The sequence below is a fragment of the Oncorhynchus nerka genome, linkage group LG3 (assembly GCF_034236695.1).
Source record: "Oncorhynchus nerka isolate Pitt River linkage group LG3, Oner_Uvic_2.0, whole genome shotgun sequence".
NCBI lineage: Eukaryota > Metazoa > Chordata > Actinopteri > Salmoniformes > Salmonidae > Oncorhynchus > Oncorhynchus nerka.
The window spans coordinates 73375201-73381760 of NC_088398.1; the positions used below are offsets into that span (position 1 = coordinate 73375201).

A 6560-nucleotide genomic window follows, 5' to 3' on the forward strand; every position below is an offset into this window, starting at 1 on the left:
GGGGGGATTTGTGTGAGCAAATATAACACATAGACAAATGCATAAGATGTATAGAATAGCTGAACACTAAAAACAGACTACATGAAGGGAAGGTGACACATAGGTGCCAGGATAGCTGGACATACCAAGGCCAGAGGGATATACAAAGGAGGGGGTCAGTCAAATGACTAACTGATGACCAATAGACATAGTTCGCATATTTTTAGGACGTAGAGATGCAGAAGGAATGACAGAGACACATAGTTTGTTGCTCTGAGATAAAGATACACATACAAAGGAACATATTGAGCTAAGTGCAGAGCCAAAGCATAGGGCTGTAAAATAGAGGAATGTATAGTATTTTTAGTATAGCTGGACATGCTAGAAACTGAGGAGACACATAGTCTGCTGATCCTAGATAATACACAAACAAAAGAATGCATTTAGCTAAGTGCAGGAACAAAGCAAGGGTCTGGTCATCATTATAATCTGACGGAAAGCAGGTATGGGCGTTATTGAGCTGATCAAGCAGGATGCACGGATTGGAATGTAACTTCATTTGCATGTGGGATGGGCTCATATGCAATATGTGGATAAATACTGGAGCCAGGGCTCTGGAAAAAGGGTGTGTTCCGCGGACCACTCCGGCTTGCGATACCTTCTTATTAAAAGCCTATTGATTTTTACAAAGTTCTTGATTGTGTCATATTTGAACCGATTTTCTACCACACTGTCAGGGAGCATTTGATTTATGAGACAAATAAGAATATCGTTACTGAATGCAGCTTGTGTGTGCTTGGTACTCCTTTGCCCTGTTCAAATGATCAAAGGAAATAATGCTGGTGAGGAGTGGAACTGGACTGATGACTGATGGCCCTGTGTTTTCCATGGTGGAATTAGAACCCTTCTTTTACGGAGTAAATCAAAAGCACAAGAGAATGTGAGATGTTATCGATAATAAATCAATTGGTTTCATGCATTTGTCTCTGTGTGTGTGTGTGTCTGAATGTGATTGTATTTCGTCATATCACATACATTTGTGATATCAGACAGGTGAAGATATTAAAAAGTCATTGGTGATTTTTTTTCTACAGTGTTGCATGATGGGAATCTCGTGCTTCACTGATATAGTCTAGTAAACAAAATAAACTACTTTTTCACCACTCTGTCTGCAAGTGCATTCCTAAACGGCATTTAACGCAGGTCGATGTGATGTGATATTATCAGAACACAAAGTGGTTACCGTCAGCCCAAAATGTTGGCACTGGAGAGAGTTGCCCTCCACTGATGTATTCAAATCAAATTCAAATCAAATCAAATTTATTTATATAGCCCTTCGTACATCAGCTGATATCTCAAAGTGCTGTACAGAAACCCAGCCTAAAACCCCAAACTGCAAGTCATACTTACCTGGCAAGGGAGATACTGTGATCAAGAAGGCAGTTCACCCAGGGCGAGGTTCAGCCATTGCACTCCGGCTGTGCTGACCCCTGCGAATTTCCCAAATGTGGAAATCTCAATTGCATAATTTATGGTAGTGGGGGACTGCGTTCGCGCTCTCCCCTGATGTCTTGTTTAATGATAAACTGTTGCTTGGTGGCAGGCTTGAGGATGACTTGAGTCAACTGACCGGGCTTATGAAGATCTTTGAAGTCAGTTGTGAAAGAGACGTTGTGGACCAATCGAAAGGTGGAAACATTTGTCTGTAGCCAAACATTGTTGGCATTTTGTGGAAACATCATGTTGCGAAATGCAGCATGGGGTTCATCCATTGCACTCTGGCTGTGCTGACCCCTGTGAATTTCCCAAATGTGGGGATCTCAATTGCATAATTTATGGTAGTGGGGGACTGAGTTCGCGCTCTCCCCTTGTGTGTTTTTTCAGGATAAACTGTTGCTTTTCTTGAGGATGTCGTGAGTCAACTGACCATGCTTATGGAGATCTTTGAAATAATTTTTAAAGAGACTTTTTGGACCAATGTTAAGCCTAATTTGTTGTATGCTACATGGAATTTATGCATCGTCGATACTTCAATCAAGAGATAGTGGTGAACCCGCTTGCTTTATCACTTTGTATGACGCGCTAATACTTCAATCAGGAGATAATATGGAAACCGCTCTGACCGCTCTGATTATTTTTGTAGGCGAAAATGCTCCGTTTGTACTTCACGTTTGGCTGAGAAATCGCCCGGAAATTGCGGTCACCACAACCCGAAAAAAAATCCAAATTAGCTCCATAATATCGACAGAAACATGGCAAACGTTGTTTATAATCAATCTTCAAGGTGTTTTTCTAATATATATTCGATAATATATCCATCGGGACAATTCGTTTTCAGGAGGAACGATTGGAGTAATGGCTACCTCTGTATTTTACGCAAGAATCTCTCTCGGAGCCACCATGTGACCACTTACGCAATGTGGCCGCCTACGGCTATTCTTCAACAGAAATGCGTAAAACTACGTCACAATGCTGAAGACACCTTGGGGAATACGTAGAAAGCGTAAACTCGTTGATGGCACATTCACAGCTGAATAGGGAGTCATTGGAACGCAGTGCTTTCAAAACCTGGGGCACTTCCAGATTGGATTTTTCTCAGGCTTTCGCCTGCAACATCAGTTCTGTTATAGTCACAGACAATAGCTTTACAGTTTTGGAAACGTTAGTGTTTTCTATTCAAAGCTGTCAATTATATGCATATTCTAGCATCTTTTCCTGACAAAATATCCCGTTTAAAACGGGAATGTTTTTTTTCCAAAAATGAAAATGCTGCCCCCTAGTACCCTAGTTTAATTAAGTAGTGGTTAGGCAGGTAAGTTCGGAGAGGAGGATTTGATATTTACTTTCTTTGCTTTGGTTCCGTCCAGCCCCTTTTCCCCATATTACCGTGTGACGGAATAAAGTCCTTGTATACGGTACCACATTCTGCCTTTTGTCATCCTTACTCACACCTACAGTCCATACCTCTTTCCCTTCGTGGCGAGTTGAGTTGCAACAGGGTGTTGCGTTCCCTCTTCACAGAGGCGTGCGTAACACCATACCACTCTCCTTCCGTGGTCTCCAACTGCTCTTAAATGCAAGTAAAACTAAATGCATGCCCTTCAACCGATCGCTGCACGCACCTGCCCGCCCGTCCAGCATCACTACTCTGGATGGTTCTGACATAGAATATGTGGACAACTACAAATACCTAGGTGTCTGGTTAGACTGTAAACTCTCCTTCCAGACTCACATTAAGCATCTCCAATCCAAAAATAAATCTAGAATTGCCTTCCTATTTCGCAACAAAGCATCCTTCACTCATGCATACCCTCATGAAACTGACCATCCTACCGATCCTCGACTTCGGCGATGTCATTTATAAAATAGCCTCCAACACTCTACTCAACAAATTGGATCCAGTCTATGAAAGTGCCATCCGTTTCATCACCAAAGCCCCATATACTACCCACCACTGCGACCTGTACGCTCTCGTTGGCTGGCCCTCACTTCATACTCAGGGTAGCCTAGTATGCCTAGTGGTTAGAGCGTTGGACTAGTAACCAAAAGGTTGCAAGTTCCAATCCCCGAGCTGACAAGGTACAAACAAGGTACAAATCTGTCGTTCTGCCCCTGAACAGGCAGATAACCCACTGTTCCTAGGCCGTCATTGAAAATAATAACTTAACTGACTTGCCTAGTTAAATAAAGGTTAAAAAAATAAATAATAATACTTGTCGCCAAACCCACTGGCTCCAGGTCATCTACAAGTCTTTGCTAGGTAAAGACCCGCCTTATCTCAGCTCACTGGTCACCATAGCAGCAACCACCCGTAGCATGCGCTCCAGCAGGTATATCTCACTGGTCACCCCCAAAGCCAATTCCCCCTTTGGCCGCCTTTCCTTCCAGTTCTCTGCTGCCAATGACTGGAACAAACTGCAAAAATCACTGAAGCTGGAGATACATATATCCCTCACTAGCTTTAAGCACCAGCTGTCAGAGCAGCTCACAGATCACTGCACCTGTACATAGCCCTTCTGTAAATAGCCCATCCAACTACCTCATCCCCATACTGTATTTATTTATCTTGCTCCTTTGTACCCCAGTATCTCTACTTGCACATCTGCCATTCCAATGTTTAATTGCTAGTTTATAATTACTTCGCCACCATGGCCTATTTATTGCCTTACCTCCCTTATCTTACCTAATTTGCAAACTGTATGTTTGTTTATTTCATGTGTGAACTCTGTGTTGTTGTTTGTGTCGAACTGCTTTGCTTTATCTTGGCCAGGTCGCAGTTGTAAATGAGAACTTGTTCTCCACAAGCCTACCTGGTTAAATAGAGGTGAAATAAAATAAAATAAATAGTTTTATATTCTTAATTCCATTCCTTTACTTAGATTTTTGTGTGTATTGTTGTGAAATTGTTAGATATTACTGCTCTGTTGGAGCTAGAAACACAAGCATTTCGCAATACCCGCAATAACATCTGTTAAACATCCAATGCAATTGGATTTGAAGGTCAGATGTGATGTCATAGCTAGAATAACACACAATAGAATAAAACTTTGCCATCACCTTATTACATTAAAATGATCACATACATTTCTGTCTGTAATAAAGCCCTTTTGTGGGGGAGAAACTAATTATAATTGTTATGGCCTGGCTGCCATGCCAACACCTATGCCCTCCAATGCCCACCCCTGCCCAGTCATGTTAAATTATTATTTATTTCAATTGACTGATTTCCTTATATGAACTGCAACTCAGTAAAACCATTGAAATTATTGCATGTTGCATTTATATTTTTGTTCAATATACACTGCTCAAAAAAATAAAGGGAACACTTAAACAACACAATGTAACTCCAAGTCAATCACACTTCTGTGAAATCAAACTGTCCACTTAGGAAGCAACACTGATTGACAATAAATTTCACATGCTGTTGTGCAAATGGAATAGACAACAGGTGGAAATTATAGGCAATTAGCAAGACACCCCCAATAAAGGAGTGGTTCTGCAGGTGGTGACCACAGACCACTTCTCAGTTCCTATGCTTCCTGGCTGATGTTTTGGTCACTTTTGAATGCTGGCGGTGCTTTCACTCTAGTGGTAGCATGAGACGGAGTCTACAACCCACACAAGTGGCTCAGGTAGTGCAGCTGGATGGCACATCAATGCGAGCTGTGGCAAGAAGGTTTGCTGTGTCTGTCAGCGTAGTGTCCAGAGCATGGAGGCGCTACCAGGAGACAGGCCAGTACATCAGGAGACGTGGAGGAGGCCGTAGGAGGGCAACAACCCAGCAGCAGGACCGCTACCTCCGCCACCTCCGCCTTTGTGCAAGGAGGAGCAGGAGGAGCACTGCCAGAGCCCTGCAAAATGACCTCCAGCAGGCCACAAATGTGCATGTGTCTGCTCAGACGGTCAGAAACAGACTCCATGAGGGTGGTATGAGGGCCCGACGTCCACAGGTGGGGGTTGTGCTTACAGCCCAACACCGTGCAGGACGTTTGGCATTTGCCAGAGAACACCAAGATTGGCAAATTCGCCACTGGCGCCCTGTGCTCTTCACAGATGAAAGCAGGTTGACACTGAGCACATGTGACAGACGTGACACGTCACACGCTGTGGAGAACGTTCTGCTGCCTGCAACATCCTCCAGCATGACCGGTTTGGCGGTGGGTCAGTCATGGTGTGGAGACCATCCACCACCTCATCAGGAGCATGCCAAGGCGTTGTAGGGAAGTCATACAGGCACGTGGAGGCCACACACACTACTGAGCCTCATTTTGACTTGTTTTAAGGACATTACATCAAAGTTGGATCAGCCTGTAGTGTGGTTTTCTGTTATAGTCACAGACAATAGCTTTACAGTTTTGGAAACGTTAGTGTTTTCTATTCAAAGCTGTCAATTATATGCATATTCTAGCATCTTTTCCTGACAAATCCAGACCTCCATGGGTTGATAAATTTGATTGATAATTTTTGAGCACATTCAACTATGTAAAGAAAAAAGTATTTAATAAGAATATTTCATTCATTCAGATCTAGGATGTGTTATTTTAGTGTTCCCTTAATTTTTTTGAGCAGTGTCTATATACAATGCCTTGCGAAAGTATTCAGCCCCCTTGAACTTTGCGACCTTTTGCCACATTTCAGGCTTCAAACATAAAGACATAAAACTGTATTTTTTGTGAAGAATCAACAACAAGTAGGACACAATCATGAAGTGGAACGACATTTATTGGATATTTCAAACTTTTTTAACAAATCAAAAACTGAAAAATTGGGCGTGCAAAATTATTCAGCCCCTTTACTTTCAGTGCAGCAAACTCTCTCCAGAAGTTCAGTGAGGATCTCTGAATGATCCAATGTTGACCTAAATGACTAATGATGATAAATACAATCCACCTGTGTGTAATCAAGTCTCTGTATAAATGCACCTGCACTGTGATAGTCTCAGAGGTCCGTTAAAAGCACAGAGAGCATCATGAAGAACAAGGAACACACCAGGCAGGTCCGAGAAACTGTTGTGAAGAAGTTTAAAGCCGGATTTGGATACAAAAAGATTTCCCAAGCTTTAAACATCCCAAGGAGCACTG

At 42.5% G+C, this 6560-nt stretch overlaps 2 non-coding genes across 2 annotated transcripts; both read left to right on the forward strand.

Annotated features, from left to right (window-relative positions):
• Positions 1-1381: 1381 nt before the first annotated feature.
• On the forward strand, positions 1382-1545 carry LOC115116959 (U1 spliceosomal RNA). Its single transcript, XR_003861636.1, has one exon. It is a non-coding gene; the product is annotated as a U1 spliceosomal RNA (small nuclear RNA).
• A 141-nt stretch (positions 1546-1686) lies between these two features.
• LOC115116832 (U1 spliceosomal RNA) lies at positions 1687-1849 on the forward strand. Its single transcript, XR_003861601.1, has one exon. It is a non-coding gene; the product is annotated as a U1 spliceosomal RNA (small nuclear RNA).
• Positions 1850-6560: the final 4711 nt, after the last annotated feature.